At 40.5% G+C, this 22,930-nt stretch overlaps 1 long non-coding RNA gene across 1 annotated transcript; it reads right to left on the bottom strand.

The window, feature by feature from the left end:
- Positions 1-2,100: 2,100 nt before the first annotated feature.
- Positions 2,101-22,567, bottom strand: LOC125484494. Its single transcript, XR_007263333.1, has 3 exons — positions 22,479-22,567; positions 3,069-3,125; positions 2,101-2,339 (listed from the first exon to the last, which is right to left on the bottom strand). It is a non-coding gene; the product is annotated as an uncharacterized LOC125484494 (long non-coding RNA).
- Between the last annotated feature and the right edge of the window lie 363 nt (positions 22,568-22,930).

The raw sequence follows: 22,930 nt of genomic DNA, 5'->3' as shown, positions 1-22,930 counted from the left end.
TGGACAGGAAAGCAGGAAGTCTAATCCAAGGACCTTCAGCAATGTCTAACCAGTTGACATATTGGAAGATTGTGCTGCAGAAGCACGGAGCCAAGTGTGTGTGTGCATCAACATGCTAGATTGTAGAGACCCAGAGTAACTAGGGCTATCAGTCTGGAGGCTACAGAACTTGGTAACAGTGGTCTTGTGGCTTGGTGATGTCTTTACTGGAACTTGAGCTTCTGCCTTCAATGACTCACTGACCTGCTCCCAAGAGTTGGCAGGCACCACATATGTAGGTGGGGTGGGTAGGGTGGAGGGGATCACAAGAAGATCTGGTGTCCCTCAGAAATAGCCTCCAATTGAGCCCTTTTAAGCAGCATTATTAACTGCCTGCTTTGTTGGAGTGGCTTGTGCACTTTCTTTCCCTCCTGAAAGATCCCTGAAAGACAGGAATGCATCAAATAGCCATCTTAATGAGGCATGACACCCCACTCCCATTCTTCCAGCCTTCCAACCTTGAATCCTGTCTCCAACAGGCTTGGAAAGTTCAGCTTGAGCAGAGCTGTTCTGCATGTGCAGGTGAGTTGATGTCACTCCAGACACAAAGGTCAAAGGGCTGCAGAAGCAGATTGTCATCGAGGTCAATGTTAAGCCCTGAGGACCATGGATGTAGTGATACAAGAAAATCAATGACCTCATACGAGTGACTAAGGTCAATGATGCATTTTTAAGTGTCACCTAGCACCAGCTGAAGCATTCCCTCCCCAACTGGCCTCTTCTTCAAATCACCTACACCTACAGCCATGTTGCTCTTGCTCTCACTCTCGCTCTCCCATCACCCCCTGAGGCATTAGCTACCTACCGCACCCTAAGACCACCCACTCTTACCTGATCCTGACCCTAAAAGTTAGCCATCAGCCTGTCCATTCAAAAGCTAGCTACTCTGAAGGGTTGGGTAATTTCGAGTGGGACACCAGATGGGTGAAAGTATATCTGCTACTCAGAGCTCCCAGTTTGTCTGGTAATACCAGGATCAAGTGGTCAGTCCTCAAAGAGGAAGACCAATCAAACCAGAGTCAGTGCAATGACTAGGTAAACAGAGCTATCACCTAGGCTGACAAAACTTGGGATACCAGCAAAAAACTGAATGAAACTACTCCGGTAAACAAATATGTCACATGGCATCGCAGCAGATAGATAAAACAGTTTGGGGCTCAATATTATACACAGGAAAAGAACAAGCAATATAAGAAGGGACTGCTCCAAAGTTAGCTCAAAGGTTCAAACAGACTGTTGTGCCTACAGCCTCACGAGGTGAAATGGGGTTTGAGGAACCTAAATCATTATGGAGAAGATAAACCAAACAAAGTCTTCCAAGATCAGGATTTGAAAGGACTTGAAAGTGAATATGCCACCAGTTTGAACCATAGTGGCCCCCCTGCTTGGCCCAAATATTGTGATTGTTTTCATCACATCTCGGTGGAAACTCAGTGGATGGCACCCATAGGATCACAGACCAAAGAAAACTCTTAACAGAACATTACAATAGGAAACTTTCATGTGCAAATGAATGTACTGACTATATAGTATTCCATGTCAAAGAGCTTTGTGTTTTGCTTTTGTTGATTGTCAATAATTTGATTTTGTTCATTCATTCATGGAATCTGCACATTGCTGCAGCAGCAATTGCCCATTCCTAATTACCCAGGAGAAGGTGATGGTGAGCTGCCTTTTTGAACCATTCCATTCTTAGGGGTGTGTGTATAACTGTAGTGCTATCAAGAAGGGAGATTCAGGATTTTGCTCCAGCAATAGTGAAGGAGCAACAATATAATTCCAAATCTGCACAGTGCATATCTTGGAGATGGAGCTTACAGGCAGTGGTGTTCCATGTGTCTGCTGCTCTTGTCCTTCAAGCTGGTCAAGGGTTTGGAAGTCACTTTCAAAAGAGCCTTGGTGAATTACTGAAGAAGGGTTAAGGGAGGAGGAATTTCTTTTTACGTAGCAGATGGCAGGATTCTACAAATGATTACCAAAAAGAGACAGAAACTCTCATCATTTAAAAAATACACTTAGACCTGTGTGAATTGATGAATCAAACCAACCCACATTCTTTTATTCATCAGGTAGTAAACAAATTCATGTTGAAAACTATTTTAACTTTATTGAAGGGCTATACCCAACTATTGCAATTTCTACACATTAGTTTTGTGAAAGTTATATACGTGTCCAGCAGATCAATGTGCTTCAACAATGCTTCCAGCTGAGCTGTTTCTGCCATGTTCAAGTTTGTGTTTTCAGCAGCGATAAACAAGATTGTAACCTTGAATTCTTGAGTTATTGTGCCCATGTTTTTCCTTCAAGAAATGCAAACACAAACGTGACAAAAAGGTTTCCTGAATAATGACCATTGATACACACAATGCTTCAAATACTAGTTGAATGCAAATTCTTTTTGTTCATGTAAGTATCGTTGTTAGATTGCTAGCAATTGTTTTGCAAATAAATAAAAGTGGTCTAGTTTGGAATTATTCCATGCTCCCACATAACCGTGACATAGGAAGAGGCAAGTTTATTCCATAGATAAGTAACACTTAAAAAAGGCAGTTAGATTGTGGTTACTAAATGAGTTCCTTGTGGACCATTTTCTACTGCTGTTGGGAAGGCTTTAAATAGCTCTGCAAAGGAAACCAATATTAAAGTGTAGCATCAGGCTGTACAAAACACTGGGAAGGACAGTGCTAGGATTGGTAAGTTAATAGATGGAGTCAGTAAAGGAGAAATTAAAGCATTCTAAAATCAAGGTTACATTGTATGTATGAGAATGTATGGAGTATAATCATGATTGGGGAGCTGCTGGCACAGATTTGTCATGTGGAGTTACGATGTTGTAGCAATAATGGAGACCTGTTCAAGGACTGGGTGTTAAATATCCCTGGATACAGGCTGTTCAGGAGTGATACAAAAGGAAGAGGGATTGTGGTGTTTGATAGAGTTATTGCAGTGGTGGAGAAAGAGGATGTTTCAAAGGGTTCAAGCACCAAATTGTTTTGGCTCAAACTAAGGAACAAGAAAGATGCACATACATTACTTGGTATATTCTTCAGCCCATCAACTACTGGGAAGGAGGTAGAGGAGCAAATCTGCAAAGAAATTAGAGATGCAAACATTGTAAGGTAGTTACAACTGGGAACTTTATAATTAGTCAAATATAAACTGTGATAATGTTAAGGACAGAGAAGGGCAAGTGTTCTTGTATTGTGTTCAGGAGAACTTTCTACAGGAATATGTGTCAAGTCCAACAAGAAAGGAGATGCTGCTAGAACTGGTTCTTACAAAAAGATGGACGAAGTATCAGTAGGGAAGTAGGGACAATGATCAGTTAGGATGATTGTGGATAAAACAATTGAGACTAGGAATATTTAGTTGGGGAGATCAATGGGACAAGATCAGAACAAGGCTGGATGAACAGAAATGAATATTTTTTTGGAAAATCTGCAGCTGGACAATGGGTTACCTTTGAAAATGAGATGGTTCAATCACAATCAATGGGTATATTCCCTCAAAGGGAAAGGAAGGGCAAACATTTGCATTTGAGAAGCCTCAATTCCTGCAACTGCCCAAGTGTTACAAAGTTCTGGCAAGCTGCATGAATAAGAGGGAGGATGCAAGGAGGATGAGAGAACTGATCATGGCACCATGGTACTGGGAGCAGTTCAAGTGTGGGGAGGAAATAGGAATATAGTTTCATTAATAGACAATGTAATTAGGGAGATAGATACCGTTCTCTACAGCTGCGAGCAGGAGTCCTGAAGGCTGTGTTGGCAGCTCAATGCCAGGGTTAAGGGCATCTCCTTGGTAATGGGGAGCAACTTGGATTGGGAGAGGAGGGTTCGGTTGTCCTCGTGCATATTAGTATTAATGACATTGATAGGACTGGAAAGGAGGTTCTGCTGATAGATTTTGAACTGTTAAGAGCCAGACTAGAAAGCAGAGCCTCAGATTACTGCCTGAGCTGCAGACAAACTGGTTTGGGTAAATAAAATCAAGATGTTACATACATGGCTCAAAGATTGGTGTGAGTTTCAGTTCATGGAGCACTGACATCAGCCCTGAATTAGAAAGGAATTGTTCCAGTGGGACAGGCTGTGCTGGGAACGGTGCCCTGAATTAACTAGGACTGTACAGACATTTTAATCTACAAGGGGATCAAGGGTTATGAGGAATAGGCAAGAATGTGGAGTTGAGGATAATCAGTTCATCCACGACCTCATTGAATGGTGGAGCAGGCATGATGAGCTGAAGAAGCACAAGTGGGCTGTATGCCTTGTGCTCATTTGGAGAGCCAGTGCAGACAAGATAGGATGTATAGTCATTTTCTGTACTGTAACGCTTCTGTTACAGTGCAGAAGAGTCATAGAATCGTAGAATCATAGAATCCTTAGGGTGTGGAAGCAGGCCATTCAGCCTGTTGAGTCTACTCCAATCCTCCAAAGATCATCCTACCCACACTAATTCATCCTACCCTATCACTGCACCTCTGCATTTCCCATGGCCAATCCACCTAACTTGTGCATCCCTGAACACTATGGGCAATTTAGCATAGCCAATCATCCTAAGCTGCACAACTTTGGACTGTGGGAGGAAACTGGAGCACCAGGAGGAATCCCATGAAGACATAGAGAATGTGCAAACTCCACATAGACAGTCAGCTGGAGCTGGAATCGAACTTGGGTCCCTGGTTCTGTGAAGTAGCAGTGCTAGACTCAAAACATTAACTCTGTTTCTCTCTTCACAGCTGCTGCCAGACCTGCAGAGTTTCTCCAGCATTCTGTTTTTCTTTCAGATCTTCAGCACCTGTAGTATTTTGTTTTTAAATGAAATGGTGAGTATCTTTTTAAATAGAGCAAGGAATTTGAGATAAACATGATTTTTTTTTCCCCAATAGCGAGTTGCTATTAGGAGAAGGCATTAGTTGATGGATTAGCTTACAAACACAATGCAACTTCTTTAATTAGTATTCACAGTCATTTTTTAACGACAGCCAGCTATTTAATTAGCCTCAGGTAACTGTTTTAACAAGTAGCATCTTAAATGTGGGTTAATCATAGTTGCAACTTAGGATCCCATCATGAACAACTCTTCAGCACCTAAAGTATAAATCACTTAACATTTAGTGCTCAACTGTGAGAAAAATTAATGAATTTTAAACACATATGACACACCTCCATGGCAAATGAGATTTGAACCCAGCTATTCTGTCTTAGAGCGGGGGGTATTACCATCATGCCACTAGACCCTTTACTGAATGTACACTTTGCATCTTTGTTGGATAAATACAAATAAATTTTTTCATGATCTTCCTGGAATTTAACATTCTTTACAATAAACAAGTTGCAAATTTGTGATATTACATCACAAGCAAAGCAGAAGCTAACAGACGAATAGAACAACATGCTAAACATTATTCCTCTTAACAAGTTACAATTTTCATAAGCCTCTTTCTATAGTCAAGAATGGCAATGTTTTAAAATACTTGGACTTAAAATTAGTCCAATTGCCTGGAAAAGAAACCCAAAATTTTATTCATTCATTTTGGCCAGCCTTCCAGGATTGTAACCGTTTCGAGAACAAAACCAAAGTTGCTGGAAAAGCTCAGCAGGTCTGGCAGCATCTGTGAAGGAGAGTTAACGTTTCGGGTCCAGAGACCCTTCCTCAGAACTTATGCTGGGAAAAGATTTAACACATTACAAAGGATTAAGGTGATTGTACATTGATAGGGTGTGAAATGAGGATCAAAATAAGGCAACATTTTCCCTGGATGTTAGGGAAAAGCGGAACAATAGAAAATTAATGCCTTGCTCTGTATCCAGTTTTGTAGAATGTGCTGTCAATTTGCTATTACCTTGCATGTGTTCCCTAAAAAGAATTTTACCCTAGTATGTCTCTGATACCACCCAGCATTCACGTTATATATTTCTAACCAACACAGTCGATAAAGCTGTCACGTTGAGGCTTTTGAAAAAGTTACACAAATGAGTTTATATGTAACTTTCTTTTGAAGCAGGTCAATGCTCACGGTGTGCATCAGTTGATCGGAGGATTTATTTGTGTTTGTGGCAATTGAACAGGATGAGGTTATGTAGATTGTTCATTTTCTTGTCATAAGGGTCTAGTGGTGGAGCCTGGGTGAACTTTACTGAGGGCATCCCTGGCAAAATGCAAGCATCTGGGATGCACTGCACAAGTAGAATTTCAAGTGGGTATCCCTTGTTGCCAACAGCCCTTCCTTGGTCTGTTTACAGGTGTGAAGGAATTAGGGAGCTTGGACAAAAATTGTTATGGCAGCTACTGGGAATCTTGTGCACAACTGCATAAATATCCAATTGTGATGCCACAACAGCTACACATTGAGGCAGTGCAAACCCCTGTAAGTAATGAAGACTTCCGGTTGTTGTGGCCAAGATGTCATGTATGTATCTACTAGAAAGCCAAGCACAGCCACAAACCCAAATGTGCCTGCTCATTCTGACTGGTTTCATCCCAGGCAACATTTATATTGTTGAAAACCCTAATGAACAGCCTACCACTCATCTGTTTTAACCATTTGTGGGCCATTAACTTAGAGATCCTGTGGCATGGTCCTGAATATTGGTAACAGACACTGCAAAGCATACGGCTACCAGATCTAGCACAGTAGATCTGCCTCTTGGAGGCTAAAAGATATCCATTACATCTATCTAAAATGCTGACACACTGGTGCTCATATATATCATGGAAACAGATTCTCTGCTGTAGATCCCATTTCGTGTATTGCCATATCAGTGTAAATTTTAGGAAAAGAACAAAGAACAGTACAGAAACAGGCATTTTGGCCCACCTTTGGTGGTGACACATGATGCCGTGCTAAATTAATAACCTCTTGCCTCTATTCAGTCATATCCATCTATTGCCTGCATATTCATGTATCTGTCAAGATGCCTCTTAAATGTTGCTATTATATCTGCTTCCACCACCTCCTTTGGCAGCACATTTCAGACACTTACCACCCTCTGTGTAAAAAGATTTGCCTCTCACATCTCCTTTAAACATCCCCCCTTTTACTTTAAGCACCTCAATACCTTAGTAATTGACATTTCTACCGTGGGAAAAAGACTCCGACTATCCTTGCCTCTCAGAATTTTTTAAACCTCTATCAGGTTGGACCTCATCCTTTGGTGTTCAAATGAAAACAAACCAAGTTTGTTCAATACTAAATAAAAACCGAAAGAACTGTAGATGCTGCAAATCAGGAACAAAAACAGAAGTTGCTGGAAAAGCTCAGCAGGTTTGGCATCACCTGTGAAGAAAAATCTGAGTTAACATTTCGGGGCCAGCTACCATCAGTTCGGAGGAAGGGTCACCGGACCCAAAACATTAACTCTGATTTTCCCTTCACAGATACTGCCAGACCTGCTGGGCTTTTCCAGCAACTTTATTTTTGTACAAGTTTGTTCAAGCTCTCTTCATAGCTAAAGCTTTAAGAAAATCAGTAGCTTTTGTAAAATGTTCAATCTGACCATAACTGGACAAAAACATGTCAATTACAAGTCACCTGACTATACAACTGCAAGTTCTACGCGGATTACAGGGAGATGTGCCCAGGCAGAGAACGACTATTGACTGGGAGATAAATTTTTGGGGACTCATCATGACAATTTGAATTTGGCACTAACCAGAACAAATGCTAGAACCAAATGTGTGGGATGAGCTGTCTCCTGAATACCTTACATGGAACATGACTTTGTTTTTACATAGATCAAGTGCTAATACAGGCCATCTTAGCTTGCCATCCAAGGATGACTCAAAGATGAGCTTTAACCATTCACCTTTCCAAGCAGAGAGTATAAAAAAAAGAGACATATCAAAACAGCTGGTCTAGCATAAAGTAACTGAGCAGCTGAAATTGCCACACAGTACCAAAATCCAGGAATTTTCTCTCTCTCAAAATCTGCTGCCACCTAGAGTCTACTTTGTACAAGAAAACACCAACTATTCAACTGCAAAAGCCATCACAGCATGGATCATGCTTAAAAATGTTAAGCTCCTCTCTTCAGCAAAAGGAGTTCAAGCTTCAGGCCTCAAAGATATCCCACAGAGACTTTCCAGGGCTTTCTTCTTATAAAGTATTCTTTTTGTCTCATCTGTACATGTTTTAGTCTGAATATATTTATTGTTAAGAAATTACAGGTATCTCCGTGTCCCTAAAGAAATCTCAATTATAACTGGTGATAACCTAATCTTCCACCTATTTGAACGAAAGCTTGGCTCCAGGTCTGTTTTAACATGAATCATACAAATTAAAAGCAGACTAAATGAATTGTCTTAGTTTACAGTTCAAAGAGCATGCTGGGAACACAGTTGTGGTCATGGCACGTGGAGTGACTTTTGTAAGTTTCGCCAATCTCTATTGGTCTCATCTCTGCTGACCTCTGTGGCACACCGCTACAGGTCAAAGACGTGCAGGAGCTACTGATCATCTTGCTCCTCAGCCAAGTTCCAGCACCCATCGTAATGTAATAGAACAAATCTCCTGAGTGTGGAAAGTAACCACTTAGCAAAAGTATTATGAACAAACCATTTCCCACTTGCAGGTAAGGGACAGGCATGAGTAGAAGGTATCTTTATTGTTACCTTCTCTGACTTTCTCTGAGATTGATTCAATAGATACTGTGTTTCACTGGTGAGTTTCACAATACCCAGTAAATTTGTACATTTATGTAAAGTCAAAAATGTGTAAAATCTCTATTGTTATTGAACGAATTGGTTAACATAAATATAATTGCCAACTCCTCTCTCCTGACAATATTGCGTACACATTGTGCTTGTGTGAAAGGCAGAGATCATTAGATCGAGTGTAGTGTGATAATCCACTTAAATGACATTTTAAGTGGCTTCTCGACTGCTTCAATTGACTTCCAGGCCACAAATCCAACCTTCAACCTGGTTGGCTTGATCTTGTTTGGTTAGTAGGAAAGTGACTGTGTCCTCCCTCCACACTCTCCTACTGATCAAATAGCAACCTCATGTTTCCAAATTTATTTCCAGTGCATGGGACATTAAATTCTACCCATCAGTTCTACTTCAGTGTGCACTAGGGTATTCATCACCAGTCTATATCAAAAAAGATCCCTTTGCATTATCTCTTTAACTATGTTTGTAATTGAATGAAATGTAAAGTCTTTAGAATTTAATTGAAATGAAAGTTGTCCCTCATCTTACCATGTCAGTGGTCAGTAAAAATAATCTGCCATCATTAGTTTATCAAAACTTTTTAAACCTTCTTAGTTCTGGTGGAAGAGATCTTACCACGTAAGTGGTCCCTGTTGAAGATCTACTAAATCTAGGCTATTTTATTCTATTAAGGTACACGTAGTATTGGGAACTAATTTCCTCAGAGGCCTTTCCAAACATACAACATTACTTCCCCAGGAAGCTGCAAAAACCATGGGAAAATTGTCTAAACTTCTTCACTTAATTACCTAGTGATGCCAAGAAAATATTCTCTACTGCAAAATTTATTTTCCAGGTCTGGAAAACAAAACCCGCATTAAGGTTCAATCAGGAAATTCAATGCATGTTGTGATTTTTCTACAGTTCCAGAGGGAAGTGAGTGCAAACGTAACAGCTAACAGTGTTTGAGGCATATGATTTAGCATGATTCAATAACAGTTACAGGAATATGAAAAACAGAGACCATCTAAAGCATAGATCATCTAAAGGGGATCAGGTTGATAAACATTATCCACCAGTTTTTAAAAGACGTGTTCCAGATACATGTTTTTTGACTTTATCAAGAATAGTGTTGTAGAATATGTAGCACTCTAAAAGCAATTTATCTGATTATGGCTGAATTTATGACGCCAGTAGTTTAGAACCGGTAACAAAAATGACATTTAGAGTGCTGCTTTTCTGTTTCCATGCTACAAAATGACTTGTAACAGGACAAAATTATGCAAAATGGACTGTTTTAGTTCAGGATACAATATGAATGCAAGGAATTGCTGCAATTAGCAAATTGCTCAATAAAAGATGAGCACAGTGTACCTTTCGTTTCCAGGTAGAATGGAAAATGACTGATCCTGTTGCATTTTCAGCACCAAATTTACTCATCACCCCAACTAAACTACTCTTTATAGCCTTGTATGTTTCACAATTTGTGAAACAGATCCCCTACAACAACAGAATATTATTCTCCCTGGTAACAATCTCTGCCTTAAAGTACCTAAAGGTTAAGCAACTGCTTGTTTTCTGAAAAGTTTCTAAAGTACAAGGATAAATAAAGTATTATTAATAGTAAAAAAATTAAACAGCATTGACTTTAGGTATCTTCATTTAAACTAGAGATGGGTTAAGAAGTTGGTTAAATGATCGTTACTAAACCATTAAATATAACATTTGTGTAATTGCAATTCTGTATAAAATATAATGCAAGACATATTGCACTATCAATGATTGCAATTAAAGAAAAATCCACACTATGATTTCTCTTTTACATTTTACAACATTTTACCATATTGTTTTTCCGACCTTCGAGAGCATTCATAAGTTAAAGAATTTTTTAGGGACACGTCTCGAGGGCTAGTTTGGCCTGGGTTGGGGGTGCAAATCGCCTGCAGATGTACAGAAATCAGAGCCAAAACAAGAAAAATTGCTGACTACAGAAGATACTTCTCTCTTATTTGTAGGAGTGATTGCATTTGATAGCCTCAGAAATTTTTTCTTTATTTACTGGTGGGTTGGGGGTGTTGTTGCCTTTCTTGCCCATCCCTAATTGCCCTTCTTAAGGTGGTGGTGAGCTGCCTTCTTGAACTGCTACAGTCCACCTGCTGTGGGTTGACCCACAGTGCCATTAGGGAGGGAATTCCAGGATTTTGACCCAGCGACAATGAAGGAACAGCAATATATTTCCAAGTCAGGATGCTGAATGGTTTTGAAGGTAAGTTGCAGGTGGTGGGTGTTCCCACATACCTGCTGTCCTTTTCCTTCTAGATGCAAGTCCATGACTTTGGAAGGTGCTGTCTGAGGATCTTTGGTGAATTTCTGCAGTGCATCTTGTAGATAGTACACACTGCTGCTACTGAGATTCGGTGGAGGGAGTGGATGCTTGTCAATGTAGTGCCAATCAAGCGGGCTACTTCATCCCAGATCATGTCAAGCTTCTTGAGTGTCGTTGAGGCTGCATTCATCCAGGCAAATGGGGAGTATTCCATTACACTCCTGATTTGAGCCTTGTAGATGGTGGACAGGCTTCGGGGAGTCAGGAGGTAAGTTACTCACTACAATATTCCTAGCCTTGAACCTGCTTTTGTAAACATTGTTTATGTGGTGAGTCCAGCTGAGTTTTTGGCTGATGGTAACACCAGGATGTTGATAGTTGGGGATTCAGTGATGGTAACACCATTGAACGTCAAGGGGTGGTGTTTAGATTGCCTCCTATTGGTGACCGTCATAGCCTGGCATTTGTGTGGTGTAAATGTTACACAGAAATGCTAATGGCATGCCCAGTAAAAGAAATAACTCCAGAGGCTGATATCCTGTCACCAAATCACCCTTTACTTACACGTAAAGAGTCCTTGACACTATCATAGAATATCATACAATCCCTATTGTGTGGAATCAGGCCATTCAGCCCAACAAGACCAGACCGTCCCTCTGAAGAGCATCCCACCCAGAACCATTCTCCTACCCCTGCATTTCCCATGTCTAACCCCACCTAAGCTAAACATTACTGAACACCTTGGGCAATTTAGCATGGCCAATCCACGTGGCCTGCACATCTTTGGACTGTAGGAGGAAACCGAAGCACCCAGAGGAAACCCACGCAGACACAGGGAGAACTTGCAAACTCCACAAAGACAGTCACCTGAGGGTGCAATTGAACCCGTGTCCCTGGTGCTGTGAGGCAACAGTGCTAACCACTGAGCTACCGTGCCGCCCCACTGATCCAGCTCCCTCAGAGCCAGCTCTCAGAGTGACCAGAAACTCTGAATTTCCTGTTCTTATCTGTCAGCCAGGACTCCCTGATTGGACCAGATTAACAGTTAGCCAGGGCTCCCTGATTGGGGCTGTTAATCTGGTCCAATCAGGGAACTCATATTCTGAGATCCACCTGACTGACCTGGTTATAATCACTACAGTAAAAGAGTGGTTCTTTTGGAACATGTTATAAAGTGACGATATACTAACATCTACTTTTATATGCATATCCACTGCAGAACAGTATTCTTCAGAGCATCACTTTGGATATTGGCCCAGAAATAGGTCCTTTTGTCCAATTATTACTGTGCCTCCCATCTTCCTTCATCGTAAATGTCTACAGAGACAGGAATGGCTCATAACTGGCCTCCCAGCAGGTGATCAAGCTGCCATCCTTCCTACTGCTAGCAATATGTCATTTTCCTGATGTCTTCACCCACCATTTTGCCAGACTTATCCCCAGAATGTCCAGAAAATTAATTCCTGTTAGGTCAATTTCTCTCTCCATACACACTGTCTGACCAGCTAAGGACTTCTAGATTTTTCTGTTTTTATTCTGTTTCCAACTTTTCTCCATTCTGATGAGAGGTCATAGGTGGAAAGTTTTAACTCGGTTTCTCTTTCCACAATTGCTGTCTGACCTGTTGAGTATTTCCATCAGTTTCAATACTTGTTTTTACTGCTTCCTCAGGAATAATAATCACCAGGGAGTCTCCTCTGCTGCACTTCAAATGATAATTCCATCAGCTTGAAATGCTAGACAAAGCCTCATTTAACATGTCCAAAAATGGTACCTCTGACAGTGTAGAGCACTGTCTCAGTACTGTACTTCAGCTTTAGCCTACATTACATAATCACTCAAGTAAGTTCTGAGCCCACAACCTTCTCATTCAGCTATAGAAGCACTGCCAATAAACCACACAATAAGTATCATCTGGTAGTGTTACATATATTTGTGTCCTAATTATTGCATTCTAATTTTTACATCAATGTTATAATTTAATCATTGAACAAATATTTCCTCACAAGATAGAACATCTTTTGTCAAATATTCAGCATGTTTGTAATGTAATTTTATTCCCGTTAAGCTTTTTGATACATCTGATGCTGTTTGAGTATTTTTGTCCATTTGCAGGACATTTTCACATTATTTGTAGTTGTTAACATTTTAGCACAGGCATTCTCAACAGCAAATTGAAATGCTCGTTCTTTTGTGACAAAATGTGGGGCAGAGGTTAATTATAATTTTCGCTGCATTAGGTAAAATAATAACTAATGTTTCCTTGTTTAAATAAAAACCAAAAGAACTGCAGATGCTGAATCAGAAACAAAAACAGAAATTACTGGAACTGCAGGTCTGGCAGCATCTGTGGAGAGAAAGCAGAGTTAATGTTTCAAGTCCAGTGATCCTTCTTCAGAGGATTTTCTTTGACAGTCTGAATTATATATCAGGAAACAGGAATGATTTTCATCTGGGTTCAAAATGGAGATCCTCGTTCCTTGAGGGAACTCCAGCTGAGAACGATGTTAGATTTTCTGTGAGAAAGGAGCTCATATTGTTTGATCTGGTAATTAAACACATAAGAGGCTGGTGAGTCATTGTAAAATTTCCCTGCAATGGATGCGGTATGAGCCATTGATCTTCAGGAATCAAAATCCTCCTCTGTGTTTTCCAAACAGGTTAGACTGACAGCTCCCTGTTGGGGAGTCCTGCGCCTATAATAAATGCAGAAGCAGTATCTTTAGATCACTGAGTGCAGCCATACATGTAGGTAACTGTGATGAGCCAGATGCTTGAGAGAGATGATTTCAACTGGAGTGTATTCAGTGGAACAACTGCCTAAAATTGTTGTCAGGAGACTTGCACCATATTTGGGTTGAAGCATCGAATGAGTGTAGGTGGCAGCTTTTCTGTTAGGAGAGAGCAGGAAATTGGTCAGTTCATGCGTGGAGAAGGCTAATATGTGGAGCTTGGTTGATGGTAGGCAGAACGTCAATCTCACAAGTTAAGGAGGCGGGTGGAGGATGGATGGGGGATAATGGCAAAAGCACTGGTTGGCTGATTTCCTCCTGGTTTCAGGAAATTTCTCCTTTGATTTCTTATGGAGCAGCCAACATTGGTTTTTCAAGTTCAACAAACTCAAGACAGACATTCTTTACCCACAGAGAAATTAAAATGTGGAATTACAATGATAAATTGAGACAAAAGCACAGATGACAGAGAAATTAACAAAAGGATACGCTGGTAGGCTTGTATGAAGTAGACTGGGAGCAGGTTCATGTGGAGCATACACATTTGCAGAGGCCTGTGGCACTAAAAGGCGTATGTCTATGCTGAAATTTCACCGTAATACACACAGAGGATAACATACGTTACTGCATATCTACCTATGACTATGCACCGTCAGGCACCAAATGTTAGTAAGGGCTTTTGGAAAATTTAAATGAAAAAAAGTGTGGAGGTGGGCTGCTTAAAAGGTTCAGTTCTGTGAGACTTGATCCCACTTAGAAAAAAAAACAGGCCTTAGAGTCCTCATTTCTGAAACAATTACCAGAGCCACTTATGCCCCCAAATCAAGTATGCCCCTCCAGCCAATCCCATGGGCCCTCATATACCATCCCCAACCTCATGCATACAACCTCATGTCTCTTCATGCCTCTGCTAGGTATTGGCACTTAGATGCCCATTTATCCATTATACACCATGTTAAAACAATTAACCCTATACTGGCAGCAGGACATATCAAAAAAGGCTTATAAAAAATAGTCATTCATTGAAAATTTCCAGAATGTTAAAAAAAGCACCATTCAACTAAAGTTCAATAAAAGTGTCAATCATTTGGACCCTTTAAAGTTTCAATAGCTGAAATTGCAGGCATTTGAAACCTCTTAACCTTGTGATTAAAAAAATGCTAAATCAATAGCAGGGATTAAACAGTTAGATACGTCAATAAAGCAAGATCTCAGGGATTTTAACAAAGTAATGGTTGAGCACTCAGCCAAGAATCCATAATGAGGCTTGGGATTGTAGCAATCACCTTTTTCTCAAGGACAGCTAGGCGTGAGTAATAAATACACGCCTTGTCAGTGACTCTTTTTTAGCATTCTTTCTTATCGCGTGTTTCGGATATATATTCCAGAGATCAAAGATTGAAAAGAAAATATTCTGACCTCGGAGTCAAAACATGGCATCAAGCCCCACCTCTAAAAACATGACCCAGGGTCAAGTTTCAGTGCAGTACTAAGACTGTCCTTCTCAGTCTTTTGTGTAGGTGTTATGTATATATAATTTGATAACTCATGCATTTTAACAGTATAATATTAACTTTTAGAAAGTAGGATAAATAGAAACATCTGATGCAGAAACTGATAAAACAGACCTGAAGTGACTCCAATTAAAACAGACCTGGGGTAACTGCAGTTTAAAAGTGTAGTCTGCATTTATTCCATAATGTTAGATTTGCAGGGAAAAAAGTAGAAACAATAGTTGTCTTGTCTGGAAATCTAATAGTTCTCTAGGAATACTCAGGAGGATCATTCTGGCAGTCTTATCATTGGTGGGATACCTGTGCTGTATCTCACCACCTCATTTCCTCAGGTATCATAACCTCATCTTAGAATCCATACAGCATAGAAGCAGGCCATTCAGCCCATCAAGTCCACACCAGCCTTCTGAGGAGCATCCCACCCAGACCCAAATCTTTATTCCCTCCTGGTATGCCTACATTTCCTGTAGCTAATCCACCTAGCCTACATACTATAGGCAATTTAGCATGGCCAATCCACCTAACCTGCACATCTTTGGACTGTGGGAGGAAACTGGAAGACCCAGAGGAAACCCATGCAGGCACAGGAAGAATGTTCAAACTTAACATGGACAGACAGTCACCTAAAGGTGGAATTGAACCTGGGTCCCTGGCACTGTGAGGCAGCAGTGCTAACCACTGAGCCACTATGCCACCCCCTCCCCTTCTGAATGCCTATCACCTGTTCCGTTCTGACCTTGGTCAAAGTATTGTCAACATTGTGCCTTTGCTCTGCAGCAGTCTGAGGAATTTATTGATGTGTCCTGAGCCAGGTTTTAATGGGCTTGCCAACAACCATCCTTGTATGGACTGAGCACTTTGGAATACTTTTGAATTTGAAAGATTTATTGTCACTTGCAATTTACAGTGAATAACACAGTATAATACAGTGAGAAGCTTCAATTTTCACCACAATCTGGCACCATTTTGCTTAATTTAAGAATAAAAAGAGTAAAAAGATATATATGAACGGGAGCCTATCTTCGTTTTCTGTAGGCATGTCCTGCAGGTTGGTGATAAGGCCCTGTCAGAGCTATCTAGGTACATGAGATTGCATTCTGCACCTGCAGAAATTACAAATGTCCTAATGCCCTCCCAGCTTGACTGGCCACATTGAGGGGGAGCAGTGTGAAGAGGTGGGCTCTATTACATTAGTCACGTCCGGGATACGTGAATGTGTAGCGAACTGTAAAACACCTCAGAGATCCCAAGTTAGTCCTCAATGACCTGTTTGCAAAATCAATTAAGGGCAGCTGCAACACTGAGGGGACCAGGAATGGTTTGCCACCTGCTCCTTGTGAGTCTAACTCCTCAAACAGCAGCTGGTGTAGGTGTGATATGATGGTACACGGTTCTTCTGCATTGAGCTTCGGTCATTTACAGAAAGCTGCAGTCTGTAGTCTGTAAACATGGTTCCATGCCAGAGCAATCCATCTCCTGAATGGATCTTGAGGTTCTCCCTCTGGATGCTGGGTACCAGCTGGTGGTGGTGACTGCTGTTTTTGTTGGCCCTGCAGAAGATGTTCCCTCTGCTGTTTTCTGTGCCTATTTCTTCAGATTAGCAGCTCCACCAGAAGAACAGCTGGATTTACCTCGCCCTTTCTTTCCTAATTTGAAGCAGATCAGGGACAGAAGTAGATACATACAGAAGTGTTCTTAAAGGCACACATGACACCTGACATCTTTCACGATGAAGCTGAACGTTATTCCCTCACAAACAGTAGTATTATTCAGCACAATGAACAAATTTAATAGCTAATAAAGAATTTAGAGTGACGTTTCCTTACCTCATTGTGTCCCAATAAAATACCAATATTTCCTTGTCATTAGTTAGCCACGAGGAGTCATTCAATTCCAAACCCATCTCTCCAAACCCCTTAGCAGGTGCTAGCGGTTTATGTTGTGTTTGACGATGTGACAGCTGTAATGTGTTGCCTTACAGTTCTTGTCACCAAGAGTGTCTTCTTCCATCAAGTCTTGTTAATGTCAGAGATCAGAAAGTGGCAAACAGTGGGCACAATACAATGGTAACAGTTAGATCATGAGGCCATTCCAGAATTAGATGCTCTAAGGAATGTTGTCTTCCAGATTAAATAGTAGATGATGATTGACCCACAGAGGCAATCTCACATTTCAATGCTGAACAACATCCCCTTGACATTTACACCTCCAGCTTGGAGGCACCATTCTTCCACATTGAGATCTTGTTGTGCAGCAGATTTTCAGATCAGCATGGTAAGCTTCTAACTGTGCACTTGTGTCAATAACGTGCAGGTTCATGAATTGCTCCTATTCATCATGTCACTTATTGTCTCACAATCCAAGTGGCCCCAGTTCAGAAAACATTTCTGAAGGGTCCCGACCCGAAACGTCAACTTTCCTGCTCCTCTGATGCTGCCTGGCCTGCTGTGTTCCTCCAGCTCCACACCTTGTTATCTCTGACTCCAGCATCTGCAGTTCTTGCTATCTCTGGATTACTTTTAGTTTTCCAGATTTCCAATCCCTGGAGTGTAATGGCAGAGAAACCCACACTTGATTTGGACTAATTAGATCATGGCCAACTTCCCAGACCAGAAATGGCCTTGTCCCTGGTCTGTGGTGATACCCCTTGACAATCAGGACCCCACCCTCTTCCCAATATACATTTCTCCCTTTGGAGTTCTACATATTGCCATTCACTTTGAGCATTTGCAGAATGTTTGCTACACAAGCTGCTGCCATATGCTGCACCTCTGACATTGCCTTACTCCTGTATCATAGATCCCTCGCTCCCTGACTGTTATATTTATGCTTCACTGTCGTAAGCTTCCTGCCTTTCCCACTGCAAATTTTTTAGTTCCAAACCAGAGAATGCTGGCTGCCCCTGTCTGCAAACCTTACCTCTCAGAGAACCATTGCTGCCTGACCCGGCCTAATGGCAATCTACACGATCTGCTGAGGCCATTGCATTTCTGTTGCCCAGTTGCATGGACAGATGGCGAGGGAGACATCACACTCATTGACCTGCTGTGGTTCCATCTAAAGTGAAGAGTAGGCCAGCACAGTTGGAAACTCACCTGAACTCAATGTAGAGAACTCAACTTGACAGACACCTACTTGTTTTTTTCAGTAAGTTTTGGAAGTGTTAAATTTCTCAACTGAGAGACTGTTTGTGAAGGGGAAGCCAGTATAGCATGTTGTATAATTGGTGAGATGTAAATAAATGCAAGTAGACTTTCACCACCCGATGATGAGAACCTGAACTCACCATCTAAGGAGAGAGGACTCCATTGTGACAGTTTCAGTCAAAAGAACTTGAGCATTAGACTCTCACTTGATTAAATCATCATGCTCGTCACTATTCTCACCACCTCAGGGAGGGGAAAGTTGAGCCTATAAATGTTAGCCAGACATATACCTTAAGCAAATAATATTAAAATTGATCACTTAATACACAAAATCCAGATGGGATCTTTGGAGTCGGACCTCACTAAGGAAAAGGACTTGGCTAAATGATTTGCCAAGTTTGGAGTGAGACAAAGAACTTTAACTCTAACAGTGAAAATAAGCAGTTATGTTGTGGAGGCAGAAAGAGAGAGAGGGTCTACTAGGAGCTGAAAAGCAGCATGTGTGACTAACAGCTGTACAGGAGCACAAAAACATTAAGCACCGAGGTTGTTCCTGACTTTTTTTAAAGTCACTGGGCATGCCTGCAATGAAGTCCTACCTTGCGCTAAAAAAAATCTCCACAGACATTTTGTTTTTAAAAATGGCTACAGAGTGTTGAATGGAAAGTTTCCCACTAAGTTTCATACCTGAGAGGGTAGTTGGAACACTGAGGAGAAGTTAAAGTTGAATTCCAATGAGTTGTATCATATTTTGTTTGAACTCTTAAATGGGAGAGTGAATAAATACTCAAGATCTCAAAATATGCAATGAAACACTTGGGTAGAATAAAGAAGTCCAAAGTTTTGACAAAGTTATTTTGTTAAATTAGTAGCGTTCCCTGTGTTATGTACAACAAAGGTCTTTTTGTGAAGTCCAGTGACATAATTTCTTCCAGTTAATCACCAAAGTATTTAAATGTCTCTTTAAAAGTTAATGGTCCTTATAGGGATTATAAAATAAGGCATTAATTTTAGACCCTGGGGGTTGACTGAGAGTCCACGTTATGAGCTGACGAAGGACAGTTGAGTTTTTGCAGCGTTTCAGTTATTATTTGTCTCTCAATCAACATTAAATCACCTGCTCATTTCTTTCATTGCTGCTTTCATTGAAGAACCTTGCCATGGCAGGCATTCTTCTTTATATTTCCACAGAGACAACTCTTCAAAGAGTTAATTAATTGGCTGTGGAGCACTGTCGGATGACCTGAAGTCATGAAAGGTTACAGGTGAATTCAAGCTCTTAAAGTTAAGTATTTATGTTTCTAGTTTTATATTGAACTGTCCTAAGTATAAAGTCTCACATCCTCGTTACTTTACCTATATCTTTGTAACATAGGTTTGGTCCTTCAGTGTTTTGACAACTATGGCTCTCAGCTCTTTCACTTCATGAACAAGTAACCAAGAATACTGCACACGTTTGGAACTAGCCTGCCCCAAATGCCTCTCCTGTATTTATTTGCACTGAGGGGCATCTGTCACACAAATGCCATTTTTCAAATGAATTTCAAAGAGATATCCACATACCTAATTTGACAGGCAACCTGGTGTGATAATTAAATTTGAGAATTCATCACCAATGCTTCATCTAAATCATAGTTAAAGACGATGTTGAATTAAACCAAACAAGGACGCCTAAGGGACTCCATGGGTTACTAGAACCCATGCAGAGCTCCTTCCATTAATTACTTGCCTCTGCTTTCAAACCTATAACCAGTTCTCTATTCACTGATCTCACAGGTTGACAGCTTACTTAATAGCTTTCTGCCTGTTCAGTTATCAAAGGCTTCTGGAAATTGAAACACAAAATTCTGGGCGATGCTTCAACTTTTTCACCTCTTAAAATTGCAAGTAATTTAATGTGACAGGAACACCCTTTCTAAAAATACTTGTTTGAATTCTTTAAGTGTTACACCTTCTAATTGGATAGACTACACATCCTTAATCAGGTTTCCAACAACTAATCTACAAATTGACAACAAACTAACCAGTTTACAATTCCAAGTGCATGATTTATTAGTCTTCTTAAATATTGGCACAATCTGGGCCTCCCACCAGCTCAGGGGAACAAATCCAGCATGTGGACTCATTGTGAAATATATGAGGTATTGTTTTGTGTAATATATCCCTAATTTCTTCTTATACTTTGGAATCCAATCTGCTTTAAGAGTCTTAATCCTAGCCAAAATATTTTTCCGCATTAAATTCCAATGAATCAGTTTTGGTAGCTTATTTGTCTGTAATATTGACAATCTTGCATCATCTTCAGTTATGAAAATTGGTATGCAATTCTTTTAAAGATTCCATCATATCTTGGTTTACTTCCTTAAAGCTTCCTGCAGAACCTTTCAATGTGTACTCCAAGCCATAAGAGTCAATGGGATAACTTTGTAACATGGCATAGACCAGGCAGACAGTGACAATCTGTCAGTGTCAAGCTCAACTGACTTATTTTTCATCATTCTCTATATTGATACATAATCTCCCTCCTTTATCTTGCTGAAGGTCCTCATGAGTATAATCATGTTTTCAGCAGATTGTCCTTGTCCTCTTATGCTGTCTATCACACAGCTTCTGTACAGAGAAGGACAGAGAAGGAGAAATATGTAAATGTTTTATAGCAATTGCCATATAGGTGGATCAACATGAGACAGAACTGACGATCACATACCATTTATACTTTAATCAAATGGGAGCAATTTAGTTACAACTCAAGAAAGCAATCGTCTCTTTAGAAGGAGCCTAGAAGTTAAAACTGTTATAGTTAGTAAGGCACTAGATTGGAGGAAACACCATTCTTTGAGAACTTGATCATTTAGTCCTGCTGCTGTAGTTGTTCATGGAAAAATTATGCAAGTATTAGCAAACAAAGCATTAGTCATACACTTAGTACAAGCATGGTCTGCAGACTGGAGTGAATAATATTTCTTGTTGAAGCTGGAGAGAAACCATAAACAAAGAACTGTGGCAACTCACCATCCCTCCTTCAACAAAACTTTCCAATCACATGGCCTCTACCACTCAAAAGGACGAGAGTAACAGACATATGGGAAAACCACTACTCCCCTCCACAAAATCCTGACTTGGAATTACATCACCTTTCCTTCACTGTCACTGAATCAAATTTCAAGAAGGTGGTTCACCACCACCTTTTCCAAGGATATTAGAGAGTGGCAGTGAATGATAGCCTAGCTAAAGCACTCACAACATGTGAACAAATATAAAGGAATTGGGACCCACACTATGGTAGCACGACTCAGGTCTTGCTACTTGCCTGTGTGAACCACCCTCGAGAAGCACAGGCAACTATGCCATGCCAGGAGAGGGATGGACATGTCATTCAGGTTCTTTACTATCTGATTCCTAGGAAGATATCCCCTTCTATTTGGTTTTCATGTTGCAGCTGCAGTTCCTTTGCTGTTTCCCCTTTTTACTCCAACTCTTCTCCCTTTAGCCAGAATGGAATTAACAGAAGTGTCCCCATGTGGAGCCGGCGAACTAACAGCAGATTTGAAGATTGTGAACAGACATCATAGTGATAGTATAGGCCAGTTTTCATAAGAGCAGTTACAAGAATAGGTCTGCCTGTTGTGATTTTCATTAACAGAATTCCCATAAGGGTTTAGAAGATTGTTCAACCAGTACAAGTGCTTTAAAATGGTTTAAAAAGCCAAAACAAACACTGTAAAATATGAACAGCATGTTCCCCCAAATGTTTCAGGATTTGAAATGAGAGCCGGTGATTATCCTTTTCAATAACATTATGGTTGCCTCCTGACTTACACTGAGTGGCTGAGTGACTACAGCTATGCTGATTAGTATGAAGAAGACTTTGTGAAAACTTCATAACATCCGCTGACTACTTTTAATAATAAATTAATCTGACATTTGGCATGTTTCTGGAGGTAGTGCTGGTTTCCTAACTCATTGTCTGTTCAAAAATCTGCTATAATTACATCTATAAAATAGGTTCTACCCGAATGTTCCAACTGCATCTATTAAACAGAGTCATAATGATAATGCTTATTACCTGGCCCGGGAATCGTTGGTTGTGGCTGTGTTGGCTAATGTCAGACAAGAACAATAACCTCATCTGTGAAGCTCACTCCTGTCTGTTCTTAGCCAGGGTGATAAATATGACACTTACATACAGGCCTGACATCCCATATCCTGTCCTACAAATGTGTTTCCTGTTGGCTGATCAATTCGGTGTGCTCTATCTCTAGCTGGATTGCGAGCACATCTGGAATAAATCATAAGCCTGTCTCCATGGTTATTCTGAGCACTATTGCAATTGATCTCGATTACATAAAGAAACCAAAACAAAATCTGTCCCCACTAACACAAACACAGAAGTAAAAAGGGCTACACTTTGGAAAGTCAAAGAAATTTAGAATACAACTGTTCGATGGTTCAGTGTCACTGAATTAAGTCAATCCCAAAATATAAATGTTTCTGGCTTAAATCTTTTGGCATGAAAAT

Source organism: Rhincodon typus, chromosome 1, assembly GCF_021869965.1.
Source record: "Rhincodon typus isolate 14 chromosome 1, sRhiTyp1.1, whole genome shotgun sequence".
NCBI classification, from domain to species: domain Eukaryota; kingdom Metazoa; phylum Chordata; class Chondrichthyes; order Orectolobiformes; family Rhincodontidae; genus Rhincodon; species Rhincodon typus.
This window is presented reverse-complemented; position numbering and strand designations above follow the sequence as displayed.